The following is a 15,413-nucleotide window of genomic DNA, read 5'->3' as shown; positions in this document are numbered from 1 at the left end:
ATGGTACTAGTAAAGGGTGAGATGAAGGTTAGTCTTTGATTTTAATTTAAATTGATTTTACTAGTAAATTGGATTTTGTTATGCTTCATAAGGATATATTTTGTGTAGCAAACTAAATTGCCTACCTTTACAAATTGATATGAATCAGGAAAGAAACTTCATTTTATGAAAACTTTTTAATATCTAGGCAGAAATGTAAAATTTACTTTTGCAATCATTGTGGTTCTACTGCATTAAGAATTCTATTTATCTAAGCAAAAGGAACCCATTAGCTTGCACTTCGGCATTCATCTCTGTGCCTCCACTCTATTACATATTAATATATTTAATCTACTCAACATCTTTGGATGTCTTAAACGTGATCACATGCATTTATGCTACCGGTAGGGTTTGGGCATACTTTTACCACCCGTAATGAATTTGACCTATCAGCAAAAACTCTAAAAGCTTTAATCTAATAACATACATAGAATTAGCATCATTAACATTGTTTTCTTGGAAATTTGCATAACCAATTCTAAATGATTAATCTTTTTCTCCATGTCAAATGTATACAGTACCTTAAACATATTTTTTAAAGGAAGTATGTTTTTTAAATAAATTTTTATAGAGGTAGGAAGAGAGAAACATCGATAGTTGTCTCCCTCACACCACAAGCGGAGATTGAAACCACAACCCCAGTATGTACCCTGACCAGGAATCAAACCTGCCAACTTTTGATGTACAGGATGATTCTCCAACCAACTGTGCCACACTGGCCAGAGAAAAATCTTTTTAATTTTATGGATTTTTAAGTCACTATTTTATTGTAAAAGTTCTAGCTCTTCATTTACTTAAAATGGCAATTAGATATTAGAAGTTATCTTTCTACATTGATTACAGTTAATGTAATATTAAATTTAATTAGACATAAATGTGTTCAACCTGATAATCTACAAATAAAAGTTACACAAAAATATTGTTGATATTACATTGACCAAATAATTAGCATTCAATTTTCTTATTGAATTTGCTCATTGGAAAACAATAACTGTTCATCTACTACTCTCTGTCCAACAAGTGCCAGTTAAATCACTGTAGAGAATTATGCATTGTTGGTGTCAGACACTATTCATTGGCTGCTAACAATTTGCCCTCCTCACTTCACTAAACCCAAATATTGTTTGAGCCATACTATGCTAAATGAATAGAAGCCTATTCACTAATTCCAGGTATTAGTTATTATTGGTCTAAATGAAGCATAATCATTCTATATCCTCTATTAGATACTGGTTAGGAGTGAGAGTGTCACCTAATTCTGATTCATGAATTGTAAGAAGTCTAATGATTAGAATTTTGAGAAATCTCATTTTCAAATTAAGAGAGAGAGAAAGGAAATACTTTTTCTCTTCTTGTTTTAAATGTGGTTTTTTTGAAGATGCAATAGAAATTTGGCAGCTATCTTTAGGCCATGAGGGACAAACCTAAAAACCAAAAGTTAACACAGTTTATTAAAATGCCAGTAAGAGTTTTATTATTAACCATGATTTATTGCATCAAAATTGAAAATACTTATCATCTAGATTCCTTGTTAGGTAAAATAATGAAATGTCTCTATGGTTTAAGGCTTTGTTCCAGTACTGTGCACTCATCTTTATTGACACAGCTTCTTTTACTGTTTGAAAGTTTGGATCCCGAATAAGTAAGCATAATTAGCTATGTCTACTATTATAGGTAATACTTTAAATACTTTAAATCATAACATTTATTATGATTTAATGCCCCTTTGCATAGATTTTATGTCCTGTAATTATCACAATAATCTTATAAGATATATAATTATACCTACTATCCAGATAAGGGGAAAAAGACACAGAAAACTAGAGAAAGTGCACACAAATTGGAAATTAAAAATTCACATGCAAATCTCATCCTAGAGCTCCAGTTATTGATGGCGCACCATCAGAGAATATATAGGCAGAGACAGAGAAGCTTGAAAGCACATCATATAATCCACATTTCTTATAAAAACTAAAAACAAATTTAAAAAAACTATTATATTTGCGATGAAAAAATTTATACAAAATAAAGCTGAATGGCTACACTTTATTAAAAATATCCTATTACTATTACCTCTTAGAATCTATATACTAGATATTTCACCTCAGTTAAGTATTATATAACTGCTGTATTATTTCCCTAAACAAGTGATAAATCATACTCATAAGACATATTACTAGAGATCAGAAAAATCTTTAAACTGTTATTTACAGTAAATCTTAAACAAACATGAACTTGTGATTTTAAGAAACATGTCATAATAATAGTAATATAATATATTCAAAATGTGGACTGAGAAGAAATATTTACCTTGGTGAAAAAACATATAAGACTAAATCCTTAAGCCAAATTTCATGACTTGAACTCCAGAAAGGGTGGGTGAAATAAGGGCACATTTCTTTCTTTATTTCTTATTTTTCCATAGGCTAGACTCCTATTTATCAAGATGTCAAATTATAGGATAGAAAATATGTGATTCACTTTTCTTACCCCTGAGAAAGTACAAGAGCCTCAAGTACAGTTCAACTATAGAACTGTGAATTTATCTTTTAAATAATCTCCCCAGATTCCACTGCTGCAATGTGTAACCCGGAACTTTTGATCTGGTGATCTTGTATCTTGTCATGTAATAAACAACTTTAATTTTCTTTTTCCATCTCTCTTGAAAGAATGTGTGCATCTTTGAATTACTTGTGTAATTCACATATTGGTATTATGATGTAGATTATAATGTATTAAACACAATAAATAATAAAACAAAATATTTTAGCATAAACACGAATAGTATGCTGTATCATCTAATCTGTTAGCAAATTAAAGACTACTGTAATACTCACATTACTCTGTGGTGTAAATGTAGTTTTAACATTTACTTCTGATTGTTTTCTACATATATTAAAAATAAGCTTTTTACTAATGTTATCCAAATACATTTCTATATTTACCTATAATTATCCTGCCATAATATTATTAAGTAGAAAAAAATTGAACAATATATGAATCATTTGCATATTATACTTAGTATTTCTATTTATGCAGATCAATGTAATTTTAAGTAAATGTCTTGATAATATGATCTGATAACTCAGAAAAGATTAGAACAATGTCTAATCTTTTGGGACTGCAGATAACTGTATTTATGGTCAACAAAAACATTTTCAGGCTGTTGCTTAGCAACCTACATGCAAGAGAAAATTTGCATCAGTGCTTAAAGAATAAGGATTAGGATAATGATATTAAATTCTTCAACAGTGTTTGGTATTATTACTCTTCAACATTCATTAACAATATTAACTTGGTTAGCTTTCTAATTTCACTTGTAGTTATCAGTTTACTTATTAACTTTTACATAAAAGCACAGAAAGAAAAAAACATATAAAACCTTTGAAAAAGAAAATGGAAAGAGAGGTGAGAGAAAGGGGAAGAGAGGAAGGGAGGGAGGGAAAAAAGAAAGAAGAAGGAAGGAAGGGAGGAAAGAAGGAAGAAAGGAAGGAAGGGATAGTAGAAGAAAGATGAAAACAACCATTTTTATTATTCCTTAAGGAAAAAAACTGTCACAATGAATGTGAAAATGCTATCTTCCCCTCTATTTTGGAGGCCATTTTATAGCAAAACAACTATATTCTTGTGAACTATCTCTTCAGTGAATTTCATACAGAAAAATTCAAATGGGAAGACAAAAACAGATATCTACAACCACGAGGGTGTGAATATTGGCCCTTTAGCACCCTTACTCATTTGCCAGGATACCTCTGCCAAGCTATATATTTCCACTTGCATCCCAAAAAGAACAGCAGTGGCATTGTTAGAATTGAGTAATGGGTCATTTCATTCTTATTTTTTCTTTAAGGTTTTTTTAAAAATATATTTTATTGATTTTTTACAGAGAGGAAGAGAGAGGGATAGATAGAGAGTTAGAAACATCAATGAGAGAGAATCATCGATCAGCTGCCTCTTGCACACCCCCCACTGGGGATGTGCCCACAACCAAGGTACATGCCCTTGACTGGAATCGAACCCGGGACCTTTCAGTCCGCAGGCCTGAGGCTCTATCCACTGAGTCAAACTGGTCTCGGCGGTTTTTTGTGTTTTTGTTTGTTTGTTTGTTAGTTTGTCACAGGAGCCTAACCACCTACAACAAGCAACATTAAGCTATATTATGAAATTTTGATAGTTGGTCACTGATTAATACTAACTGATAATTTCTTTATATAAAAATAAGATTTGCATATTTCATTTCTTCCTTATACCCCTATTATTATTAATGGTACTATTATGATGTTAGCTGTCTAAGTCAGAAATCAGTTCATTGTTATCCACACTTATGCATTTCTGCTGCCTGTATATAATAGGCAACTATATCTTGCTTACTTCTGTTATCTATTTTCTCCTCTCAAATCCAAGTCATTCTTTCCATACTCACTGCACTTGCATCAGTGCTTTCTTCCATTATCCTCAGAAGTACTTCTAAATTGGTCTTTCCATTTAGTCTCTGCTCTCCAAAGTGTATAAACTGTTCACAGAGTGTTCTTTCTGCCTCAGTGCTATCGCTAACTTAAACCTAGCAAAGGCTTCTTATTATCTGCACACAAAAGTCAAAACTCTTAACCTCACAAAACACATGACATGGAGATGTAGCCTCTGCTTAGCTTAGCTGCATATTCACTCAGCAATTTCTCCCCGTTATATGTAGTACTGAAATGATACTGACATACATTTTCTAAATTTAGTAGTCTTTTTTTTTCTTTCACTACTTTAGCATATAATCCCTATGCATATAATTTCCTCCACTTCCTTATTTAGAAAATAACTAATTTGCTTCTCCCCAAAAGCCTCTGTTTAACTCTTTCTCCCAGTGAAATGGAATATTCCCTAATCAGTGTTAGCTTGTAGCTGATGCATACTTCTGTTACTATACCTTCTTATGTTTATTTACAGGTCAGCCTCTGATACGATAAGTAGGCATTACTTTCTCCAAAGTTTTTCTTTCCTCAGGACCTATACAATGTCTTTTAGATTCTAGAGCTTGGTGTATAACACATATTAAATAGTCAATAATATGATGTTGAATAGATGAGTTAATTAATCTGTTCAATAAATGATTGAAGGAGTAACATAAATTTTAAAAGATAACATTTATGGGGACATTTGATCTTTGAAACAACATTTTTTGTTCAGTGAAAAAAGAACTTTTAAACTCCAAGCCAGGGTTTATCATTCACCTTCTTTATTCAACAAATATTAATTGAATGTGAATTTTATACCCTACACATAATTAAAATGGTTTCTCCCATAACATACTTACAATCCCATAGGCAATGGTTCATGATGGAGAAGAGATTGGCTGGTACTTGTCGTCATTGAGCTGTTTATCAGATTGAAAAGAGAACGGCTTACCTGGGACTTGAAGAACAGAAGTATCATCGAAATAGGTTAAGAGAATGAACAAGTCTAAGCCAAATGAAAATGGATATAGAAGACATTTCAAGGAGATAACAGAGTAGAGACAAAGGTTTGGGTGTGAAAGAAAGAATGATATTTGGAGGGAAATGAAGATAACTAATACATGGTTAGGAAGCCTCAGGTCCAGATTAATTGTATGCATTTACTGACCATAGTTTATTGTAAGAATACATGTAGAAGCAAAGATTTATTAAAGCATTCCTTAAAGATTTACTGAGAACCACTAATGCAACAGGCACTGTGCTAAGTTCTCGGGGTATCATGTTAATCCAAGAGCAATAGACCTCAAGTTTACATACCGACTTACATTCTAGTGGTGGAGAGTTATGTATGTTACGGTGCCGCACATGGTTAGATAGAAAAGAAGAGGATGTGATTATCAGATGCAATGATGGAAACTGAAGCATAACAAACTTATCTAGAAGGTAAAAATCCAAGCTTCAGAGACACCAGAAATTCATTCAAAATTCAACAGCAACCCTGCCAGCTCATTGCTGGGCTGAGTTTCTAGGATATATATAATAAAATTGGGAGAATGGGCAACCTAGTTTAGGATCAGAGGAAACAAGATTGAATTGCTTGTAGGTACAACCCAGAGGATACTGCAATATTGATACCCAGCATGTGATCTTAGCTGAGAAGACATTTTCCATCAGGGTTTAGATGACAGTAAGAACATGGGCATAGATGAACATAGAAGGAAAAATTAAATATATATTAGCAAATAATAGCCCATGAATGGATTTTGTTGTTTTTGTTGAAAAACGATTTGTCATTATCTGTTATTTTTTGAAGATTAAAATTTCTCCCTGGCTCCCTCTTGCTACTTTTAGAATTGTTTCTGTTTTTCCTCACAGTTTTACTGTAAAGTGCGATTGTGTGCTGTTCTTTGCATTTCTTTACCTTGCAATCTTCTTTGAATCTATTGGTTATAATTATTTTATAAATAGTTATTAGCTTTTTAAATATTGCTACTGCCACAATTTTATGGGACTTTAATAAACAAAGGATAGATCTTTTCACTTACAATTTTTCCCCTGTATGTTTTTCTTTTTCTCTATCTGTGTTTCAATTCAGATAATTTCTATTAAATGATTTTAAAATTTCTAATCTTATCCTGGATTTTTTTTTTCAGCTAAATCCAAATTTTTTTAAACTTTATTATGTTTGTTTTTTTTTAGATCTAGAATAGTCATTTGCTTCTTTTTAAAAATAATTTTAGGCCGGGACCAGTTTGGCTCAGTGGTAGAGCGTCGGCCTGCAGACTGAAAGGTCCCGGGTTCGATTCTGGTCAAAGGCATGTACCTTGGTTGCGTTCACATCCCCAGTGGGGGATGTGCAAGAGGCAGCTGGTCGATGTTTCTCTCTCATTGACGTTTCTAACGTTTCTGTCCCTCTCAATTCCTTTCTGTGTAAAATCAATAAAATATATTTAAAAAAATAATAATAATAATTTTAGTAAACTTTTAATCTTATTCATTTTACCCATTTTCCTATTTCTTTTAAACAATTAACTATTTTATTTTATTTTATTATTTTATTTTAAATATATTTTATTGATTTTCCACAGAGAGGAAGGGAGAGGGATAGAGAGTTAGAAACATCAATAAGAGAGAATCATCGATCAGCTGCCTCTTGCACACCCCCCACTGGGGATTCGCCCACAACCAAGGTACATGCCCTTGACAGGAATCAAACCCAGAACCCTTCAGTCCGCAGGCCAACGCTCTATCCACTGAGCCAAACCGGTTCCGGCTAACTATTTTATTTTAAATATCTTGTCAGGAAGAGTCAATGTCTGGATACTCTGCAGTCTATTTCTGTGGTCTGACTGTATACTCATGTGTCACATTTAGTGATGTTCCAGAGCAGGCTCATACCTCTTTGGGAGGATAGACAGTGAGCATCTCTTCCTAACCCTGCATTGAATAACTTTACATGGATAGTGTGAAACCGCTCAGGGTGGAATATTTACATATGGAAACTAGTAAACTCAATACTCAATACTCTTCTATTCTCCCAAAGCCATTGCATATGGGTCTGTATCCCTACTAATTCTTTTTTAATTGAGTGACAAACATTATCTACAAAATGCAGTGAGCAGTGACTCACAACATTTTTCATCTCATGGCATACATAAATGAATTACTAAAATTCTGCAATATATCAGGAAATATACTTTGCTGATCTGACAAAAATAATGTATGGCTTTGATTCATTCACACCAGGAGGTTATTGTTGTGCTGGCTGTTGTCAATTTCTATTTAACAATCTAAGGGGAAAGAGGTCAGTGTCCCTAACTAACTAGTCAGGTACTGCATGTTTTAAAAATTATTTCGGCACATCAGTGTGCCTGCTGCAGCACACTGGTTGAAAATCACTTCACCTGAAGCTATTTTTATTTAAGAAGGCTTATCATTTCTTATCATTTCGCCCTGCTTGGCAGATAGGATGATGCCTGGCTGGTAACTTTAATCCCACCAAGCACCTATCTGAGCATGTGGTGGATCATGATTTTGCTAAGGTTCTGTCTATCTTGAGTTACCCAGCTCTTCCGATATAACCCTCCGGAACTTACAACTGAAAGATTTTTCTTTAAACTCCCAATCTTTTGCCTTAGCAAAACCTTGTGTCAAAAAACGTTACTTGCTTTTCCATGGTTTAAGCTCATCTTTTTAGACTCATATCCTTGGCAACTTCACAATTCACAGGTCTTGAGGGAAGAATTGGTTGTATATTATAAATTGATTATTAGTTGTCAAAGAAGAAAAAAGTTCCATGCCTCCCTGCTTTGGATATTATTTTGTTGGTCAGTTCATTAGAGTCCACAAATAAGTGAGATCTTGTGATATTTGTCTTTCTCAGTTTGTCTTGGAACAGACTGACATACCTCCATGTGGGGCTAGAGGGACAAGAAGAACTAAACCAAAGAACTTATATACTTACTAGTACACTAGTATGTATACCCCCTCGGACAGGAACAATAGGGTAATGAAGACCTGGGGGTGGGGGAAGGGGTTGAAAGCAGGAGGGAAAAGGGGGGATGGGAAATACCTGTAATACTATCAATAATAAAAAAAATATATTTTTTATAAAAAATAAAAAATTCTGTGCTGCTCAATTCTCAATTTTTCAATTTTGTATCTTCATTTATTTCATGGTTTTCTTTGTCTTCCTGCAAGGTTTCTTTTCTAGGGGAAAAATATATATATATATATAGATGTATAGATATGTGTGTGTGTGTGTGTGTGTGTGTGTGTGTGTGTATAAAACAATTTTGATCTATGCCTCAAAGGGACAAATATCTAAGGCAGAAGTTTTTCTCTGTAGCTTTATCCTCCATAGAATTTGGGTGCTTTTTCTTCTTGTTGATTCAGCAGCCCTCTGATAACTTCAAACAGACTGACATTTTTTGTTGTTGTTGCTGGCTATTCTAGTTGTTCTTCATAGGAGCAGTATTTTCCATAAATTACTTACTCTTATCTAGAAGAAGTCTGCTCTATTAAATTACAATTGCTTTGGATTAATTTTCTATTGAATCTTTGGACCTTGCATATGGCTGATACACAGGGAGTAATTAGACATGTAATGAATTTCTTATTTGTGTAAAAAATATTTTTCCCAGTGAGGCAAAGTTACATATTCTTTCTTTCAAAATCCCCAATGTTCTTTTCCTGACATATGTGTCCAAAATATCACTTTTTAATTTTTTTCACATGCAATTATTATAAAATATATGACTTCTGTCATTAATTTTTTCATATTGCATTTTTTGGAGTATCACTTAATTCTTAATAAATTAAACTTTAAAAAATAATAATCTTTTGGAGTTTTTTTTAAAAAAATTGATATGTTCATTTCTTTAAAAATGAAGCAAGATGGGATAAAAAATAAATTTTAAAAATAGCCCTATACCAAGGAGGAGAGCTTATTATAATTACCAAATTCCATAAATAATATCTCTCTATTCCTGCTTTTGCTTTCCTGTAAAATGGACTATATATAATTATTAAATGAAATTTTATGTAAAATTTATGGAGAAAACCCTGTGAAATTACAAACAGCTGAATTTAGGATGAATGTTTTATTTGTAATAAACATTAACATTTAAGTAATTTGTATAATTTTATGAAAGATATAAAACATTAATGGAAGAAGTAGTTTTGAAATTATATTTTTCAATTTAGATAGCATTTATTTACATTCTCCAATGACATCCTATCACACAGCCTTCTTTCTAATTGTTATAATTCTTTTCTCATTCTTGTTTACATATATGTAAGAATTTTTATATTTAAATTATTGAATTTATAACAATAAAATGTACATTTCTTTAGTAAAGAATAAAATATCTTATTTACAGAAGAAAATCTGTTCATTTATGTTCAAATAATGTAAAACAAAATGTAATTAATATTTTTATTTAAAATTTTTTCTCAAGAACTTTACTTTGGATAGATATTATTAGATAGAAATGGTCTAAATGTATCATGGTATTTATACTATAACTTTCCTACTTAAAGCTTAAAATCTTTGGAACATGTGGTGGCTTATATTTTAACCATCTACTATGCATTTGCAAAAATTTCAAGGCAGTTTCAACAAGCATTAAATACATCTTGTTTTATCTTGAGAAAATTATCAGATGATCACCAATTTTGTGCTTAAGATATCATACAGTAGTTATTTAATAAACGTATCATAAACATCAAATATCTAAACAATAGTTTTCGAATTCTACACTGTTATATAATCACAGATAAACAACTCATCACAAATATCAGCACTAATTAAGGTATCCTTAATATATTTTAATCTCACATATGCATTAAATGTTTAAAAAGAGCATCCTATATAATAAAGAGGTAATATGCAAATTGACCATCACTGAAACATACAAGATGGCCACCCCATGTGCTCAAAGATGGCCACCTCCATGTGGACACAAGATGGCCAGCAGGGGAGGGTAGTTGGGAGGGACCAGGCATGCAATGTTTGGGCAGTTGGGGGCAATCAAGCCTGTAGGGCACATGTGTCAAACACAAAGCCCGCGGGCCAAATCCAGCCCGCCAGGCCTTGCAATGTGGCCCGCACCGCGCTGTCATCACTGCACTCCGCTGTCAGTTTATGACATTGTCAGTTTATGACTGTTCAGTAAACCATTCGGCCCACGATTTAGGCTGGATTTTAGATTTTGGCCCCTTCTCTGATTGAGTTCGACACCCCTACTGTAGGGGAAAGCAGTTAGGGATGACCAGGCTGGCAGGAGAGGGCAGTTAGGGGCAACTGGGCCTGCAGGGGAGCAGTTAGGCTTTGATCGGGCTGGCAGAGGTATGGTTAGGGTTGATCAGGTAGGCAGGCAGGCAAGCAGTTGGGAGCCAGCAGTTCCAGCTTGTGAAAGGGAGGTCTGATCACCACTTTAGGCATGATCCCACAGGAATCGGGCCTAAATTGGCAATTGGACCTCTCCCAAGGAGTTCCAGATTGGAGTGGGTGCAGACTGGGATAAGGGAATTTCATTCACCAGACCTCTAGTATGAATATAAAATGACTCACTAAATATAAAATGTTCTTTTTATCTTGAAGAACATGGTACCAACTTAATAATAGATCAAATAAATTTCTTCCCTTAAGTTGACCACAAAACAAAAATATATTTAGTTACAAAAATAGAGATTATTATGTTTCTAAATATATTGTTTGTCTCTTAGAGGAAAAAAAATGAGAAACAAAATAAAATGAGAAACAAAATAATCAGTTTTAAACTTTCAATCAAACATTGCAAATAGATACAACAATTTAATAAAATATTAAAATAAAAATCAGCTACTCATCACTATAAAATAAAAAGGGTAACTTTTTTTGTGTTCATAACCTTTAAATGCTTACTGGACTCTGACATGCACATAATAAATGATAATTAACTGTTCAAATGTTAATAATAATTTCTCTATTTTTAGAAAAAACAGTTATATTATTTGTTTCTAGATTTTGATAATACTTCCATTTCTCATAATGTTCTTTCTTTTAAAAATAAAATCTTTTATTTTTATTTTTATGTAATATTGTTGCAGCAAGCCTACTTAAAATAATCTGGATTAAGTTATGTACTATAATATGATTATATTTTATTAGTCAGTTATTTTTTAAAAAACACTTTTAATTAGTTGTAATAAACTTTTATGAGTTATCAGTAAACAGGGCATTGATAATTCAAAAATCAAAAAGCTTAGTAGACATAAATTGATTCCATAAATTATGATATTCTTCAATACTCTTTATAAATTCTATCACCACAGTTTTTTATGACTATTTCTAACAAATGACTATTGTATATGCTTGAATTATGTCCTCTTATAGTTTACTAGAGGCCTGGTGCATGAAATTTGTGCACAGGGAGGTTGTGACCCTCAGCCCATACTGCACCCTCTCCAATCTGGAACCCGGAAGAATGGCCAATCCAGGCAGTGGACCAATAATTCTTTCTCATCATTGGTCTCTCTCTCTCTCTCTCTCTCTCTCTCTCTCTCTCTCTCTCTCTCTCTCTCTTTCTCTCTCTCCCTTCCTCTCTGAAGCCAATAACAATATCCTATACAATAAAAGCCTAATATGGTAAGTGTCTGGTCAACAGGTCGGCCATTCAACCAAAGTGTAACATGATAACGATATGTTAAGGCCACTCAACTGCTCACTATGGTGTGCACTGACCACCAGGGAGCAGATACTCTGACCTATAGGTTATCTTGCTGCTGGGGTCTGGCTGATGGGGACTGAGCAAGATGGGCTAAACACACCATGGAGCCCTCCCGCAGTCCCTCTCAGACTGACCAACCTCTTGGTCTCTCCCTTGCTATAATTGTGCACCTGTGGGGTCCCTCTGACTGGCCTGCACCCTTTCAAAATTTAGGACACCTTGGGGAATGTTGGAGAGCCAGTTTTGGCTCAATCCTGCAGGCCAGGTCCAGGGACCCCATTGGTGCATGAATTTGTGCACTGGGCCTCTAGTATTATATATATATTATATATATATATATATATATATATATATATATATATATATATATATATATATATAAAAGAACAAGGTAGCAAGAGCACCCCAACCCCTACCAAGGGATTTAAAAGTATGCATTCCAATATAGATAACTATGCCAATAATAAGTCCTATAGTAGTTTATCTACGAACTCTATTGACAAAACATTTGTCATTATTTGTTTGAAGAAAACAAGAACCATACTAATTTATTGGCCTAAATTCTACTTACATCACTGTCTAAAATTTTGTTTTCTCCCCATAATCAGTATGCAACATAAAAGCAGTGCTGGAAAAGAAGGCAGGGAGGAGAAGAAGCAACCCAAGGAATAAAGAGCTAATAGAAACAGAATCTAGAATGACATAGATGATGGAAATATCAATCAGAGATTAAAATACCATATATAACCTCTTAAAGAATCTAGTGGAAAATGTAGAGAACGTGCCTGAAAATATGGTAAATTTAGCAAATATTAAACCTAAAAAAATAAGAGTATAAAGGAAATGCTACAAGTGAAAAGATAAGTTAGAAATAAGAATTCATTTTGAAAGGTTTATCATGACATTACACACCATAGAGAACTTGAAAATAAACTCATTGAAATTATGCAAATTAAAATGTAAACAGGAAAAAATGGAGATAAAAACAAGACACAAAACTTGAGCTTTTGGCCAAGATTTAGTAATACTAGTATGTATTAGATTTACACTACCTCTTTAACAATTAAAACCTATACAAAATAAATGAAAGGCAGTTTTTAGTCATTAGACAAAAGTCAGTTATCTCTGACAGAGGAAAAACAAATTATCTGAGCCCTGTAATATCCACTAGCATAATACTCATAGACAATCTTCATGATATAGAGCAAGAATGTGGAGTTGAGTGGTTTCCCTGAGTGGAATAGAACGAGTTGGGATTCCTGAGAGGTCAAGGCAGCTAGAGTGTGCAGGACACAGTACCAGAGATGAGAGAATTTCAAGGAGATTTCTGGAGATCTTTACAAGGTCAACTTTGCATCTACAGCAGAGTAAAAAACAGCAAAATATATGGAGATATTACTTAATTACTATTAAGACATGGGGGAATGAGAGCATAAGAATAGTCAAGGGGTTTTCCAAAGGGTCATGAGCAGGTTTTTCCATAATGACAAGCCATAAGAAAAAAAGTGTCTTAATACACAGGGTTTGGATATTGCAGTCAGAAGGTACTCAGCAGTGGCCAAAATTGACCCAGATAAAAGAGTGTGCTCTGTGCCTTACCTGAAACACAGAAGAGCTAGATCTTTTTCTCCCATGATATACAAAAATTAATTCTAAACCTAAATGTAACATGCTGTGTGTTTTAGAAAAAAAATGAGATAATCCATGCAGAGACAAGTATTATTTGACTTTGCCCCATTGGAAATATATTTTAAGAAATATTTTTAATCATTTGCTTAGAATAAGCACAGGTTGTTCTTTATCCCCCAATCCTATATAATAAAGAACTAATGTGCTAATTAGAACAAACTGCAGAAAGACCATCTGGACAAGCTTCCGATGAAGCTGGGGCTGTGAGGGTCGAGCCCCTTGCACAAATTTCATGCATTGGGTCTCTAGTGATGTATAAGACATTTATACCAAAAATCAATTTGGTAATAATTAAATGGGAATGATTGACATGATACGGATTCTATAGGAGCCTACCTTAATTCAAGGACTATTTTATGTCATGCCGAAGACTGACTATAGTATATGTCTACCTAGTTAGTATTCCTTAAACTATTATATCTTCTGTCCTAAGCCCCATGGATAACATTTTTCCCTTTTCCCTTGGGAAATCTTTTTTATCCACATCCCTTTGTTTACAAAATTGTAAGATCTTGACAGCCAAATTAGGGTGAGGGCCTACAAGAAATGGGTTAATAAAGCCACTCAACCTGATTCTGGTTTCACTCATAGATTGGAGACCCCTATTAGTATCTGTGCTTCACCATTTCAGGCAATTACAAGGAAGCTTGAGGACAAAGTGTAGCTTGTGATAAAGTTAATGCATTTGTTTAGTGCTGTGTTGGTGCATCTGTCTTCCACAGGGACCTAACAGAGTGCCTGAGGAAGCAGATGAGTTTTATTTCACACTCTAACCATCATTCTTTTGCTTCCAGACATGGCTGAACAAAATCATTTTATCTATGTTTAAGTGTAATTTAATTTCTAACCCATAATTTGTTTTTGTTTTTTTATGAAAGTTAATGAAAAAAAAAACACTAGCTTTTTGTCCTAAACAGTTTCACTCAAGCTTATCACAGGAGAGGTAGTTATTTTGGCATAGTTAATGTTCAAGAATTTTTCATCAAGTGAGAGTGGGCTTTTTTAAAGCTTTTACTTCATTTTATTTAAATGAATTTTAGCTCTCTCTATCAAGACACTAGAATAAAGAATTTAAACATAAATTTTACCCTGACTACATTTTACTATCAGAATTTTCTAAACAGTATTTTAAAGCTATACCCAGTTCAGTGGTATAACTAAGCCCAGACTAGATAACTTTCTTTCAGACTAGTCTACATCCTAATTACATCATTTTAATTGTGCTCTAAATGGACCCATTAGTTTTTATAGTGTTATGAAAATAAAGTTTTATTACACCTGTTTTAATGTTACACTGAAGTGTTGTTTTTTAAATAGAGCCAAAGGCATGCTTTTTAAAGTGAAGAAGAAGAGGTAGGTTTTTTTTATTTTTTATTCCTCACCTGAGAATATGCTTTTATTAATTTTAGAGAGAAAGGTAGGAAGAGAGAGAAAAACAACAATGTGAGAGAGAAACTCTGCTCAGTTGCCTCCCATATGCTTCCTGACTAGGGATTGAACTGCAACCCAGATATGTGCCCTGACTGGG

At 33.4% G+C, this 15,413-nt stretch overlaps 1 long non-coding RNA gene across 1 annotated transcript in view; it reads left to right on the top strand.

The window, feature by feature from the left end:
* Positions 1-6,774: 6,774 nt before the first annotated feature.
* LOC311619035 overlaps positions 6,775-15,413 on the top strand; it is a 558,421-nt gene continuing 549,782 nt past the window's right edge. The window contains exon 1 of the long non-coding RNA XR_014794436.1: positions 6,775-6,838. This is a non-coding gene — a long non-coding RNA (uncharacterized lncRNA). The remainder of the gene's footprint in view (positions 6,839-15,413) is intronic.

This window comes from Pipistrellus hanaki (assembly GCF_964339955.1).
Source record: "Pipistrellus hanaki genome assembly, chromosome: 3".
In the NCBI taxonomy this organism is placed as follows: domain Eukaryota; kingdom Metazoa; phylum Chordata; class Mammalia; order Chiroptera; family Vespertilionidae; genus Pipistrellus; species Pipistrellus hanaki.
Note: the sequence above shows the minus strand (reverse complement) of the source record. Positions and strands in the feature narration are given on the sequence as shown.